The 15,609-nt window shown below is 42.0% G+C and overlaps 1 protein-coding gene across 5 annotated transcripts in view; it reads left to right on the top strand.

Annotated features, from left to right (window-relative positions):
• Positions 1–274: 274 nt before the first annotated feature.
• The window catches only part of TMEM170B (transmembrane protein 170B), a 99,650-nt gene continuing 84,315 nt past the window's right edge, over positions 275–15,609 (top strand). For all 5 annotated transcript variants that reach the window (XR_003533114.1, XR_003533113.1, XR_003533112.1 and 2 more), the window contains exon 1: positions 275–355. The gene's annotated coding sequence lies outside the window, so the exon portion shown is untranslated. The remainder of the gene's footprint in view (positions 356–15,609) is intronic.

The following is a 15,609-nucleotide window of genomic DNA, read 5'->3' as shown; positions in this document are numbered from 1 at the left end:
TGTCACACTTGATATTCACCATTGTTCTGCGTAGAAGATAGCCATGTGAAAGAAAACTTGGGGGTATTTAGCCAACTAGATTTGCTAGAAAACATGCCCTGCATAATTTTTACCCACGGAAAATTTGATCCAAGTTTGGGTCATCAGTCAGATGTTAGATTGAAATGTAACATAACATTAGGGAGGGTCAGCAGAATATTGAGCTTTGTGTTTAAAATATTACCATCTATGTTCTGCATTAACTACATCAGCTGCTATATATGGCACTATGGAATGCCTTTTGCAACTGGTCTCAGTAACTCTGAAAACATTATCCCTGAAACTTTCTGTTGGGAGGGGAAAGGTAAAGAAATAGGTAAGTACACTTTTGCTGTCTCTGGGCTTTATGAAAGTGTAGCTTTCACGGGGAATGAGGATGGTGAGGTTCTGGGCAGCAATTGGTCACATGAACCATGGGGAGCCTGGAAGGACAATTGATCAATCTCTTTGTTCGAGTTTATCTGTCCTAGTGGTAATCTGGGTACCAGCAGGTATTTGATGGCTTTATGGTAGGGATGGGTTAGAAGTCACTGGAAGGGCTATAAATTTTCAGACCTGAGGAACAGGCTCCCCAGGGAAGTGGTCACAGCACTAAGCCTGACAGAGTTCAAGAAGCATTTGGACAATGCTCTCAGGCACATGGTATGATTCTTGGGGTGTCCTGTGTAGGGCCAGGAATTGGACTCAATAATCCTTATGGGTCCCTTCCAACTCAGCATATTCTATCATTTGGTGATATTCTATGTAACTGGTAGAGGTTAGGGAGAAGCTTCTCCTTTGGGGAAGCTGCTAAGTTATTTGTATCTTAGCAAGGCAGCTGGTTTTACATGAATTAGAAGGATAAGTAGTTTTTTCAAATATGGTGGTTCCTATGTATTCCAGTTGTCAGGCTGGGTAGGGAAGCTCTGTCAGATGGTGAAAACACACGGTGAAAGAGATGTGGCAGGAACTTCTTATAATAGCTCTATAGATACTGTATAGTTATTGCTGAGAATCAGGTCCTACAAGACCCTACCAATGCTGTCATTTGCTGAAGTCCATGTAAATGGAGGGTATGCTGTACCTTGCAGAATGGGAACCTGGGGCACCTGTCCTTTGAGTAGCAAAGGGGAAAAGTCAGGGAACAGGGAGATCTAATGTCAAAAAATCTGAGACAAACTCCAGAGAAGATTTTCAGCTGTGGTATTTTGAATTGTTTCCTACCACATTCTGGGAACCAGTAAAGATTCCTGAAGATATTTGCTAGATAGAACACCCATTGCTTGTTTTAATTAGCTTGATCTCATTTTTAATAGGCACCAGCTGAAAATTTTGAGTGGGATTTTGCATGCAGTGTTAATGCAGAAAGATGGGCCTGACAGAGTTCAAGCTTGCATCCCAGTTATTGCAGGTGTAGTTCCACCAGTCTGGTCTGGTACAGCATAGAGGGAGCAGCAAGACCCAGCCAAATTAAACTGTGTGGGTTGGCGCTGTCTTTCATGTTTCACTTGAAAGACTTAAAAGATATAAAAGCCATTTAGGTTCCTTTTTTGCTCATCTCTGTTTAAAGCTGCTGAAGACTTCTGTTGAAAGCAAGTATTGCCTGTAGTGAATAGTTTTTCTATTAAGAGAGAGTTAAAACACGCCAGCAATCTTTGACTGGTAACAAACAAACCAAGCTCTACTCATTTCCCTCACACAGAGCCTTTAAGACTTATTGACATGCCTGAAGTTGAATAAAGCCAAAAAATGAGCTGTGATAATGGCTTGTAAACACAGACTGTGGCCACACCTTGCAGTGTCTGCAGCTTAAGTGAACTGATCTGCCAACCTAGACCTGCCCCTAAATGCCAGGAAACAAATCACTGGTAATAAAACACAATGGCTGTCCTCCATCTGCAATCAATTTCTGTTTAACTAATGATGTTAAGTGGAAAATAGCCACAGTCATCCCTTATTAGGTTCTTGAATAAACAACGGCTGTAGCTCAAGTGCTTCATTAACAGGGAGGGAAGCAGCTAGCAGTTCTTTTTCCAGGTGTCTGTAGTTGCTAGGGTTTGCATAGCTGTGGGCAGGCAGGCAGGCAGGCAGGCATGCATGGCCCACGTTACTGCCATCATCCTTTGTGTGATGAAAGGAAGTGTGCCTCTGTTTACTGCTCGGCTGGATAAGTAGGTGTGCTTGTAACCATAAGGTAAGTTCTGCAACTCAGTGAGGAGACTAAAACCTTCTGCTATTTGCAAATGGCTTTGGGCTCGACCATAAAAGAAGTCCAGTGGGGTCTGGGAGAAGTTCTGGGCCTCTGAGAGGAAATTACTGAGCTATGTTTATCTCTAAGCTCTCATACAGAAAGCCTAAGACAAGCCACTTTACGTGTTTACTAGCTCCCCTTGAGCAGGCTTGGAATGGCACTGCTGGTGTCATTGCAGTCCCCTCGAGCAGGCCAGCTGCATATGGCTAGGATGCTTTTTCAGGTTCAGTAGCAGAAAGAGGTTCAAGATGTAATGTTGGGATCAGGGCCAAAGGCAAAAGTTTTCTAAAGCTGAAGTTGATGATATAACTTTGATTTGTCTTGCTAAAAGCCATACACGGATAACACCTCTCAACTTTTCTAGGCTTAAGGTTATTCACTCCTTAAGTTAGTTTTTTGTGCCATCTATAAATTACAGAACTCAGCTCTCTTAAAGTGGAAATTCTGTGCTATGTATGCATGCAGGGCTTGGCTGTTCCCTTACATCAAAATGCCATGCCAAATAAATAATCATAAGCATACGAAAATGTCATAAATGAGAGAAGGGAGAAAAAGAATAAAATAAGGCTCCTTAAAAATATTCTGGGAAATGAACAGACATGGTGAGCAAAGACAGTATAATTTGTAGGCCGATGAGTGAATCTGTTCTTCAGTGACATTCTAATGCTGCCAATAAGGAATGCATATATTCATGGGACTTAAGTGGATGCTAGAGCCTCTTGCTTTAGTATTAAAGCAAATAAAGCTTTAAGATGCTTTCAGCGAGCCCCTTCACTTCTTGCCTGCTCTTTGTTAGTTTAAAGAAAAAAAAAAATCCAAAAAACAAAACAGAAGAATTTCTAGAGAAAAATATTTATGTTCATTTGGGGCAACCCAAAGCCTTTCATTTGTTTTTGTTGTGAGAGGCAAATGTTTACCCTGGGTCTGAGCCCAGCCTGCAGGTGTGGTGGCTGGTCCTGTCTCCCTGCATGCGCCGGCTCACGTGCGGGCGGCTCTCAGGGTGGCCCTCGGGGTGTCCTGCCTTGCTGTGCTCCGCTAAACTGTTTGCATTGCTGAGTATGTTGTAGAGCCGTCTTTCTTGTGAAAATCTGAGGTTTTTCTGGCTTAGGTTACATTAGAGAAACTGTGAAAGGAAGGCGCTTTTTTTTCTGGTTTTCTCTTCGTGCTTTTCGAATCTAATGGCTTCAGTCAGTTGAAAATTGAGAAATGCAAAAGGGGTTTCTCCCTGGCTTCTCCCTGGTGTCTGACTGCTTCTGACCATCAAAGTATTGGTTCTAAGCATTTAATGTTGGCCCTGATCTATTCCAGCCCTTTTGTATGTATCTGTATTTAGTTAGCTACTTTGGATACCCCATCTCTAAAGGAATAGTAACAGTGCTTGTGCAATTGGGGTTTATATAAAATAGCCATCCAAAAAAACAGGCTATATATTGGTGCAAAGAGTGTTTACTTTGGTTGTTTCTTAGGTGAATCCTGGTGATTCTGATACACACTGTGGTAACCTCACACAACAGTGAAACAAAACAACTAGAGGTTATCTTTAATTGGCCAAGGTGATATTAAAAAAATGTTATGAGGAGTCACTGGAAGAGCCCAGCCCTTAAATACCAGGTTTCTCAACAGCTGATAACCATGTCATCTAGATCTCTGCTGTCCCTTCTGCACTTACCCTTGCTAATTCGGTGGTACTTTCTCCAGTTGGTCAAGGATGTATTAATCTCTAATGTAAACTACAGCTAAATCTCTGTATCTCTGTTTCTCTTAACTCTCCAGTTGGCTGGAGGTTGAGATGTGCCTCACTTGCATTTTGTCATACTTGGAAAGGAGGGAGGATTAAGCTGGCTTTAAACGTGTACCTGGCTGCAGTCTAGGAGTTACTGGGTTGGATGCAGGCATAAAACAGAGGAGGCTTAGGCTTTTTACTACTATTCATTTTGTCTGCCAGCATCCCCTGAGGGCTGCTCTATTTTGCATGAGGATTATCAGGGGATGGACTTCAAGCTTGTGAGTTGTCCCTGAGGCCTTACTGCTGCATTAAAGAACAGCAAATGCAGGAGCTGCTCCCAAGGCCAGGCTTCCCTTAGATAAACTGTGGTGAATGTATGTTGTTGAAGTAGCTACTTGCACAGCACATGGGAAGCAAATGGAAAGAATATAAAACTTGCTATATAGCTTGTATATTTTCTACCTCCACTGCTAAGTTAGTCTAAAGCTCTTAATTTTTTTCCTTAAAAATAAATAAATATAAAATCTAAGTACTTGGTATTTTCTTCAAGATCCATTACAAGGTACTCTGTTTTTCTTACTGCTTCATTGGACACTATATCCAAATTTCTCTATGGTGATTTTTAATCTAAAGACCTGTGCACAGCATCTCTGTAATTGGGTATATTTTAGGCAGTTGCTACTTCAGGCCTTCATCTTTCTGTATTTCAAAGGAGATGAAAACAACCATTTCTGTCAACTGGAGGTAGAGGTTGTAGATGGAAAAATGAATAAAAGTGTTATTCATGGCATGAGATGTAATCCCCAAAATCCAGGCTGGGAGAACTGCTGCTCAGCTGAGACGAGTTTAAAACCTTTAAGGCAACTTGCTTTCCTTGTAAACTAAGGAATTGGGTATAAATATGTTTTACTGTACCTTAAAGTACAAAACAAAACAGATGGTTGAAAGGTACTGCACTCTCTTGTTAATTCTCACCCTCTTTACAGGGACTTCTTCTAACTCCTCCACTCTTATGGTCTGGATTTTAATACAGGTATTGATTGCAGTTTTCCTCCCTTCTTGGCAAGGGGCCTCTCCCCTTTTTAGCCTTTGGTCAGAAGGCTACTGAAGCCTGATTCAGAACTTTCTGCTGATGCAAACCTGTGATTAGGTATTGTCTGGAAACCCTACCAATTACACAGGGTGTATCTCTTCAGCTGAATACCAAGGATCTAGTGCGGAAGGTCAGGGCCTGGGGATGAGTTGCCGGACAAGTGTCACACAGCAGCTCAGTTTACTGTAGTGCAAAGCACCAGAGAATGTGGAGAGAAAATCTAAGATGGTATGTTGGGAGAGGACATCCTCCGGAAGGGCATGTTGTGCTGTCTGCACAAACCAGGTGGAGTAGTTTTGTTGTCTGAACTGCAGAACCAGATAAAGCACTGAGGTCTGAGTAAAAAAAAATGTATTTTTCTCTAAAAAGATATACAAATAATTGAATGTTGGAATTCTTGCAAAATATGGGAGCTGGCGAGGCGCTGTAGAAACCAGCATGTATTCTTGGTCTCGTACTCCAGAAAATGTATCATAAGCTGGCAGTGCTGGACAGTGGAAAGCTCATAAGGAAAAAAAATTAATGCTGTGTACTCTAAGGTGTTGCATGTCAAGAGGGTAGTGCTTGATTCAAATGTAACTCGACTGGGGGTCATCTGAGCCTGCAGACTTGTTTCAGTTTGTTACTAACTTGTGTCTTTCTGCTATCTGCCTCCAGATAAGCAGCTAAGAGGACAACAATTTAGTTATGCAGCTCTCCTGAATCCAAGTGTGAGGTGGATTGCGCCCAGAGAGGAAAATGTTGCCCTTGCCACATTACCGTGCAGGCAGAGCTTAGTCATTTGTTTTTTGGAAGATGCTAGTGCTAGGTAGAAGTTACATTTCTCTGGGAAGGAAGGCTGAAATGTATCCTGCCTAGCCGAGATGCTGAGAGTGAAGTGTCTTCAGGGGCTTATTGAGTCTAACACCAGATTCCATTTACTGCAGAGACAAGAACCTAGGCTACTTGTCTTTGTTAGGTGAGGTTAGGATGCTAATGCCCCAGATCCTTGGGTGCAGGACTGGCTGGAGAAATAAAACCCTCTAGCATTTCCTTCTGTAAATCCCAAGTATGCAGTTGGGGGATGTGGTGGGAGGGGATGTCTGCATGGGTGGACACCGAGACAAATGTGATTGTCCCATTTCCATTGATTGAGGATGGAGTGATCCTGTTCCTCTCTTTGGTGGGCTATGAGATGTGTACTTCACTCCTGCTGGGCAGCACTGCAAGGCAGAGACTTCCCTTCCATCACAGTGACTTGGCATTTTGGGCAAGGTGCAGGGAGATGGGTTTGGTCAGTTTCTGAGAGTAAGAAAAAAGCTGTATCTGAATCCTGCTTTCTCTTACCAGGCACACTCCAGATGCAAGCAAGCCAAGGTTCCTCATTTGACCTCAATTTATACCTTCCTAGAGAGAAATGAGGAGGCTCTGCAGCAGAGAGTCCTGAGTAGAAGAAAGTAAAGTCTGCCGCAAACATTTCTCTACCCATTGTAGTAGCAGGAGAGAAGGGAAAGTTTCTGCTTAGTGAAAGAAAGAGAGTGAGTGCAGCTAAAACCTTGCTAAACATAGGGAGATACTTGCTACCTTTCAGCTCCTGCTTAGTCCCTATGATTTGGCACCAATCCATTCTGCCCACACAATTTCTTCAGTGGGACTTGGCTTTGCAAAAAGCTCCTTAATCCAACACAGAAAGGTTTAATGCAGTTGCATCCAGAACAGTCCTATTTCACTTGATTTAAATGAGAAAGTTAAATCTCAGTCTAGACAGAGTGCTCTCTAGCTCCTGTGAATCTTGCACCCTGCAAGCTGTATCATCTATGAGTATGTTTCTCATTTTCCAGACGAGCCCAGGGGATCTGCACCCCCACCCCATAAAATTCCTGTCTGTGCTAAATTGCCTCGTAGTCCTGATTTATACCTCAATAAAACACATCACGAGAAGGAGAAAATGTTTAATTGTATAACTGACATACTTAGGCAGGACACATTTTTGGTGGTTATTTATGCACTTATCTTCTTTAAAAGGGGTATAAAGAGCCATGACTCATTTACAGTGGAAACAGCAAAGGATGAGGAAAACAATGTGGTGAAGGGCAAGGATTAAACCCTAAACTAGTATGGCTTCTGGGAAAGGACCTCTGTTAAAAGATTCATGAAAAAATATGAAGAGATGAGGTTGGATTTGAGATCTTAAGGTATTTCAAGAAAACTTTGAGATTCTTCCTGTCCTTTATCAAACGAAGCCAGAAAAAACCCTTACATTGTGACTGTTTGATGCTGGAAGTTGGAAAGTGTATTCTTTTTTCAAAACAGTAACAAGTGGAAAAAAATCTTTTATGTTTCTTATGGAATCATCAATTCCAAGTTCTTATTTGATTTCTTTCAGCCCGACCCCTTTCAAAATGGCACGGTTGTTTTCTTTTAAAATAGTTTTCTCAAGAATTAATACAATGCTAAAGACTGGGACAGGTATGCAAGCCTTTCTTCAGGTTTCTGCTGCTAAGTTTCTATTGGCAACCATGTCCTACTGACAAAGCACCCTGACACCACCTTAAACAAGTGTTCAAGCAGCACATACAAGGTGAGACAATTCCAGGATGATTAGAAATTGGTTCATTACTGGGAGACCAGCATGTTTTATTTAATTACATCATAAATGTGCTTCCTTATCTTTACTATCACCTGTGTAAGAATGTAGTTTCTACAACTGTTCTTTGGGTGTCAAAGCTAAGGAGCAAAGTTAAGATTGTAGTTCAAATCCAATTTGGTATTATTACTGATAAGATGTTTATAATGGCATGGAGTTTGCACTTTGTTCTGCATGATGTAATTCTTGCCTCAAGGGCCATCTGGACTTCAAATGCTGAAGAGCAGGTGTGTGGTAATGCATAGACATGCCATATGTTTGTGTGTTAGTCAGGCTGACAAAGAGAAGAAATAGTTCATTAAATGTCTAGGTCAGTAGCATTCTTAACTTCCTTGCCTTTCACTGTCTAAGCCCTTACCTGTGGCATTGCCCTTTGCAGGGAAACTTGGCTGCTATGGTGCCATGGACCAGCAAATGGGGAGTGTGAAGTCAGGAACCTGTGCAGGTTTCAGAGTGGTGGGGTACAAGGCCTCCTAAAATGTCTTATACTGTCCGTAGGAGATGCTGAATTTTTCCTGCTGGCATCTAGAAATTTCCCTTATATATGAGAAATGACCAGTGCGATCTTCAAAAGTTCACCTCTAATGGCAGCATGGACCAAGTTGTTCATGTCTTCGTACTTATGTGCTGCACCCCAATAGGCTGTACTGATCCCCTGGGCCATTTTTTGCTAGAGATAAGCCTTTCCCTTCTTTCCCAGAGGAAATCCTCCTGGCAATACATTCAGTGCAAATCCATTTACTACCAAGACTTGCAGCATTATCCCTACCCAGGATACGAGCTCTTGCTAACTTTGATGCTATGACATACTGCAAGCAAGCTGAACAAGGAGCACTCTGCCTGGCTTCTGAACAATGTGGGTGTTCAGTCAGTCACTGAGAAAGAGAGTATTTTCTTGTGGAACTGAAAAGAAAGGCAGCTACACTTCTATTAAAACAGCTTTTGACTTTGTAGAAAGTGAAACTTACCATTATCCAGTGTTTTTGGCTTCCACCTACAGTATGTTAATTGAAGGAACACAGGAGCTTTGTGCATCAATGATGGTTATCTCCATAGGAAATCCAGCATTGTGGTTACACTGGCTGGTTTTTTGCCTTTCCCAATTGTAGAACTTCTTTTCACTTGCAGGATATCCTTGTTCCAAATATTTCTTCACAGACCCAAGTACTTTTTTTCCCTCCTCTGAAAGAAAAGGTCAGTGAAACAGAGATAAGCAAAGGATGAAGATGTCTTTCCATTTAATTTTTGTCCTGCCAATTCAAACAGTTCTATTCCACACAGAGTTTCCCTACATGCCTCTCCTGATAGTACACAAGATTGTCCTCAGGAAAAAGCTCTGATTCTCTCCAAAATATGATTAAATAACTTTGCCACTGTCAAAGGTATGTGTTTTTAATCAATGGCATGACTTTTTTTATATCCCTGTTAAGGTCTAAGGAATTTTGGTAGGTATCATAAACTGATATATGCTGTATGGTTGTACTTCACTGCTCCCAATGCATTTATCAGGGAGGCTGATATCCAGAGCTGTTCAATAGCTCTGGAATGCTTATTTTAGCAGTTCCTTCATCTGCATATCTGTAGCCTATGTTGCAGCTTTGTGCTGGGGAAACAAAAGGACAAACAGACCTCATCTGGGATAAAATCATCTACTTTGTAGGCTTCGCCAAATAAGCTTTGAGAGAAATGCAGCTGGTAAATCAAAGCACAACCAAATCACATTTTTGGTTTGAAAATATAATACTTTATGAGTTTGAATAGCTCAGCCTTTTCTAAAATATTTTTGTTACTATTTTGTTGGGATAGTGTCTAGAGCCAGACCACCATATGGATTATGCAAATCTAAAACAAAGAGTTGATCTCTACACTAAAGATCATTAATCTAGCTTTAAAATGAGCAGTCTTGCTTTCAAAGGTCATTTTGGTTTGTTTTTTAAACCTGCTTGTTGTCTTGATAACATAAACAAAACATTGCTGAGGCCCCACCTTTATTCTGATAAGGGATTTAGAAACCGTCATCATGCATGGAATTTGCCTCCTAAGCATGAGGTGTGTGGGTGACTCTGCACTGATGATCAGTTCCTCAATGTGAATTTTCTGAGACACTTCATGTTTCAAAGACTGACTTGAACTACATGGAAAAAACCCACCAAATGACTCATGGGAGTTGTCAGGAAATAGCTGAGCAAGCTTGTGAGAAAATTGTGAATTAAAGGAATATGCAAAGAGTTTATGCCATGCATGAGGGTGTGAAGTTTTAAATGGGCTTAGGGCACGGCTGAAGTAAGCCATAACGTAATCCTTCTAGCACGCAGGATGAGCTAGAGGTTGAGTAGAGTTACTTGGCTTTGGGATCTTTTCTGTTTGCCAGGAGAGTCAATCTGAAGGAAACCTTGGAAACAGAGCATACTTACTTTGTTTTCAAGAGCTTGGTAACTTTCACTACTTGTACTTCCAAATCCAGAAAAGTGGTTGTCACAAATGACTCTTTCTCTTGGCTTGTCTGGAGAGTCTCTGAGGTGTGACAGTGGCTGCTGCACTTCAAAATGCTTTCACTATTCTCTTGGTACCATGTGGAGAATTCACGAGGCATGACTTCCTTCCTGCCCTAAATTCTTTTAGACAACATTTATGCTTTGTCCAAAATTATGGAAGACATGACTGCACAAAATGACCGCTGCCTTAAAGTATGCTCCTATCATGGCACTAACAGCTGCCCCCACTCCCAACCGAAATAGATTTATAACAAAGGCCCTGAGTAAGCTGTAGGGTCCTTCAGCTGACAGCAAAACTGCTGGTAAAGGTTGCACAGCAGTCTCCTTTCTCTGCTCCCACAAATGAGGGAAACTGATGACCTGGCAAAGTCTTTTCCTATCTGCCTGGGTCTTAAGCACAGAAGCAGCACTTTCCAGGGAAAAAAAAGAGAAATTATATTTTTGTATGCAAATAGCAGCTGGCTGCTGGTTGTATTTTTTGTTGTTTATTCCCCCATTCTTTATGCCCCCTTGACTTCTAAAAACTTTTTAACATGTTAAACCCAATTGCTTACTTCTCATCCAACCTGCAGAGGATTTAAAGAACATGATCAAAAAACCTGTACATCAAATATGTTAAGTGTCCTGGGGATGAAGGGGACAGAAGTGACTTCTTGTCCCAAGCCCAGTGTACTTAGCTCAGTATGCATTTGGAACTGTGATCAGACATGGGCCAAAGAGTTTGGCCGGGTGAGGGACAACTTCATTGGGACTCTTCATGAAAGCAGTATGTACTGCCTAGCTGCAGGACCACTGGTTTTGGCTTCACTTAGTTCGTGTCTCTGGACTGTGTTTTGTAGTACCTTTAGTGATAACTTTTGCTCTCCTCTTCCCCTTCTTCAGCCCCTGTAGTGTGACCCAATGCACTGCTTGTGGCCCTTTCCCTTGGAGCAGAGGGCAGGAACCTTACTTCCTTCTCTGTCTTCCTACCTGGCAAACATTTTTTCTGCAAGGTGTGACCTTGAGGAAGGGCAATCTGTGCCTGTGTTGTCTCCCTTCAGGGGAGTGATGGTCAAACAGCTTGTGCAGGGTTTCTTGTTCCTGCTGAATTGTCATCTCTCCTATGACTTGGAATCCATACAAGAGTAAAGTAGAATGGCCTTTTGCTGAGGGCTTTAAGTAAGAGTGAAGTCTGTTGACATGTTATTTCATCTGTTGTTATGGGAGTTTTGCCCAAGAGTAAGGCACAAAGCCTGCTTGTGAAGTGCCTAGAGCATTCATCACTTTTTACTTCAGAGACTCTTGAAGGGAGTTGCATTACTTGCCATCATGTTAGGCAGCAGTAACCTCATGCTAGATTCCACGAACCAAAGGCTGCAGGATGATACTTGAGCTTTCAGCCAGTGCTTGACTTCATTGCTTAGGCAACCAAATAGCACTCCAGAGGTAAAACGGGGTTTCTCAAATGACTGCTTTGGGATCATTACCCTTACATTTCAATTAATACCTTCATTCATTCACAGTTTGAGGCATACAGCAAACATTTGTTTTGACCAAATGGTACCAAGAGCAAAACTACCCTTCTATGATCCATGTGGTTTACCAGCGTAAATCATAGTACTAAAAATGATGGAAAGACAGATCCAATTAAAATCCTTTTTTAAATAAAAGCACTACAGAAATTCTTGTCAAAGGCAAACATAAAATCTTAAGCTCCCCTCCTCTAAAGAAGGATAACATTGTACTTAGAAGGCTAACTGCTGTTCTATATACTGCAGGATTTTACTTTGTACCCTTTCATAGCAGTGAGCAAAGAAAGTAAGACACAAACCATGTGCCTACCAGATCTGCCATAAGGCATTTTCCCCCCTTTCTCTTGCTTCATAATGAACAAATGCTCTGTGCCTTTGCTTCACAAACAGATTATTTACTTCTTGACACTAAATTCTCCTTTTATTTGGTACGTTATTTACACCAGTGTATTTCAAATGTTGTTCTTTCAAGTATGAATGAAGTGCTACAGGAAGGTATTGGTTTCTAATTAGGAGAGCAGCCTGAGGAACAGGCTACAGAAGCAGTCCTTGTGACATGAGCAAGTAACAGTGAGAGAGCAAGCAACGGTATGAGGACCTGAAGTGACTTGTAATGGTGGCTTTGGCAACAGAGTCCACATTTTCTGCATCACAGAAGGGTCTCATCTTTGACAACTCTTGATATCAGGATTCCAGCTACTGTCACTTGTAGCTGGAAATAGCCATCTAACGTGCGCTGTTCACAGGGTAATGGGTCAGAAGAATTCTTCCTGCTAGATGAGGAAGTGCAGAGGAAGTGTCAGTAGGTAGGGGTGAAGAGAATTGGGAGAAGTTGGCTAAGTGCCAAGGGATAGATCATAGAATCAAAAAAGGGTTTGGATTTGAAGGGACCTTAAGGATCGTCTAGTTCCAACACCCCTGCTATGGGCAGGGACACCTTCCACTAGATGGCTGAGGCATAAGGCTTGATTAATGTGTGTTTGGTTTTGCTGTTCAGAAAGTGCATGGGAGCTGAGAGATTGCAGAGGTGCATTTGATTTGAACTACAGAGAATGTACCCTGGTTCCTGAGTAACCTGCAGTGAGAATCACCTGATGCTTCTCTCTTGGAAGATCCTGCCTGAAGGTGTTCACAAGTCTGCCAGGCTTTGACCAGGTGGTCTGATGGCTTTTGGATCAAACCACAGGCATTGATCCTGTAACCAGTCCCAGTTCCTGGAGCAAGAGCCACTTCTGATGTGGCTGCATGGGACAGGTCTGAACTGCAACTTTACCTCCACACTTAGACCATAAATACCTCTCAATGTATTGAGCAATCTGGAGAGTGCCTGGTTGAAGAGCACTGCCCCAGAAGTCACCCTTCTTCAGGGCTGCATTGCCTTTCTCAGCAACTGGCTGCAAACCTGCTGGAAGCCATCTGCCTCACCTTTTGTGAGGAGGACTGCAAGGGGAATAATGATGGGTTATTGCACTATCTCTAGTAAAGAGATGTAAAAGTTGCTCAAAGAGCCCATTTCACAAGAGAAAATCTGTTGTTTCAGTATATTTGTTGTAAAATATTAAGAAAGCAATATTAGAAGCAACATATTAATGCTGTCCTGTGGTTTTTGATTATACTAACGGTACTTTCAAAAGTGAATAAATGCCAAAGTCAAGGTCATCTGTATGACCTTTACTTGAGTTTAAGTTCATAGAATGATAAAAGTTTTCTCCTTGTCACTCAGTGTAGTCAGTCTCTGTTTCCTTTTCACACTGCAAGGCTCCATGTATTATCTGGTATATACTGCATGTCCCCTTCAGACCTGAACCTACGTAGTTATTTTTATGTTTGGCTGTTGGGTAGTGCTGCTGTTGTATATGTCCATGCAGTGTTTATCTTCCCAGTGATGAGAGGCAGCTTTTTGGAAGGAGCAGAGAAGCACAGAAAGTTAACTCATCACCATCCAAGGCAGGATGTACTTCACCTGCCATCAGGCATCTCATCTGAGCCACTTCTCAATGGATAAGGAAAGACACGTCTAAAACCTCTTTTCAGCTGAAGTATGCTACTTTCAATTTACTTTTTTTTTGGGGGGAGGGGGTGTAAAAGTACGCAGTCTAAAATATTGCTTTTAATTTCCATTTAAAACATGCTTTTTATATCAAAATTTAGATACCTATGTTCTTAAACAGTTTTGTTTTGGGAAACAGTAAAACCAAATGTTTGAATTTTTGATGATACTAGCTGAGATTTTCTGACTTTGACCCAACTTTGCTTGCAGCTTGTTGTACTGAAAAGCAGATTTATTTAAGGTCAAAACAAACTGTGAAATTGAGGAAAAAAATTCCAAACCGTTATTACTTGTACGTAACATTTTTTTATGCTACTTGATTAATTTAAGTATAGCCCTGTGCTTTTGGTTCTTGTTGTATGTACTTACTGTCCTAGCAGAGTAGGCCAAAAATGTTTCAGAGTAATTAATTGGAAGTAGATGAAGTATCTATTTTCAAAGCCTGGCGTTAAACAAGGTAATGGGCATTTTGCAGGAACTGTGCAAATGTTATGGATGCAATCTGACACTATGGAAACCTTTTTTGGTACAAGAGCCCATGACTCTTCTTTCAACATTGTTCACTTCTTTAGCAGCACATTATGACCCCTGGTGGCCTAGTGGTTAGCGTGCAGGACTTTCACTGCTGCGACCACGGGTTCGATTCCCAGTCCCTCCCGGGCAGATGGAACCCGTTAGCCCTGTGTGGCCATCCATCTATGAGAAGGACACTCTAAACAAACCTACGTCCTGAGGACCTCACTGCCATTGTCCAAGCTTGCTTGGCCCCGGCAGATGAACCTTAGGATTAAAGGGTGGGCTCAGTTCAGCGCAGGCTGTGTCCCACCTAAAAAATCCATTGCGCAGGCTGGAAAGGTAAAAGACCTTTCCCCAAATCTTCGTTCGCGAAGATGGGCCATTATGACATTTTACAAGAAGTAAAGCAGAGGTCTTCCAGACCTCTACTGTCTAGGCATAGCCCCTGACTATTGCTTGAAATATTGGCATTGAGACAGGTGGGGGATTTATGTAAAAATAGTATGTGACTAAAGGCATATGAGTAAGGACTAAAGCTAAGAAATACAGATATAAAGGCTATTTGTGCAGTCTGGACTCAGAGTACTTGACTTTGTAGCTATTTGTAATAATTTTATTTGTAATAATTTTTGATGCTAGGGGTGCTGGACTGAGATGTGGCATGGAGGATTGATGTGTGTGCATATATACATGTGTGCATGTATGTATATATGCATATTTAAAGCATATATACTGGTATGAAACCCATGCTGGGTTAATCTTCTGACTTTATTTTGTCTGCGTGGAGACAATTGAGGGAGTGGGGACCTAGACCTTCTCAGCCTTCCTGAGAGGTACGAGCCAGCAGGCTGATGCAGGACCCTGCAGTACCAGCTGAACGTGGCATGCATGATGCTACTTGGGTTGATAGGGGAGCTTCACTTGGACAAGGGAGGAGTTTTGGTGGCTGCCTGTGTTATTAAGCCGTATTAGTTCACAAAAAAACCAGTGGGCTGCACGTATGCTGCTGATGGCAGGTGTTGGTTCTGGCATGACAGGTTGCAGCAGGATGGTAACTGCCTTGCCTGAGGTTAGCAAGAGGAAGAAAACAAACCCAAAGATTAATTTTTCTAGCCTTTTGCTCCTGGAGGTGGATGAAATTTGTTTGTGTTTCCATGTCAGATGGTCCATGGGGATGTTGCAGCTTCACTCCGTGTGGCACAGCAAATGCTGCTGACACTCTGTTGACAGCATGCTCTATAGCTCCTGGGTTGAGCTCTGTCAGCTCCCTGAGCAAACTGTGCCAGGCCTGTTTTTAAGTAATGCTAGTTCAGTGCTCAGGAA

This window comes from Neopelma chrysocephalum, unplaced genomic scaffold, assembly GCF_003984885.1.
Source record: "Neopelma chrysocephalum unplaced genomic scaffold, ASM398488v2 Primary Assembly neopelma1_26b, whole genome shotgun sequence".
Lineage (NCBI taxonomy): Eukaryota > Metazoa > Chordata > Aves > Passeriformes > Pipridae > Neopelma > Neopelma chrysocephalum.
This window is presented reverse-complemented; position numbering and strand designations above follow the sequence as displayed.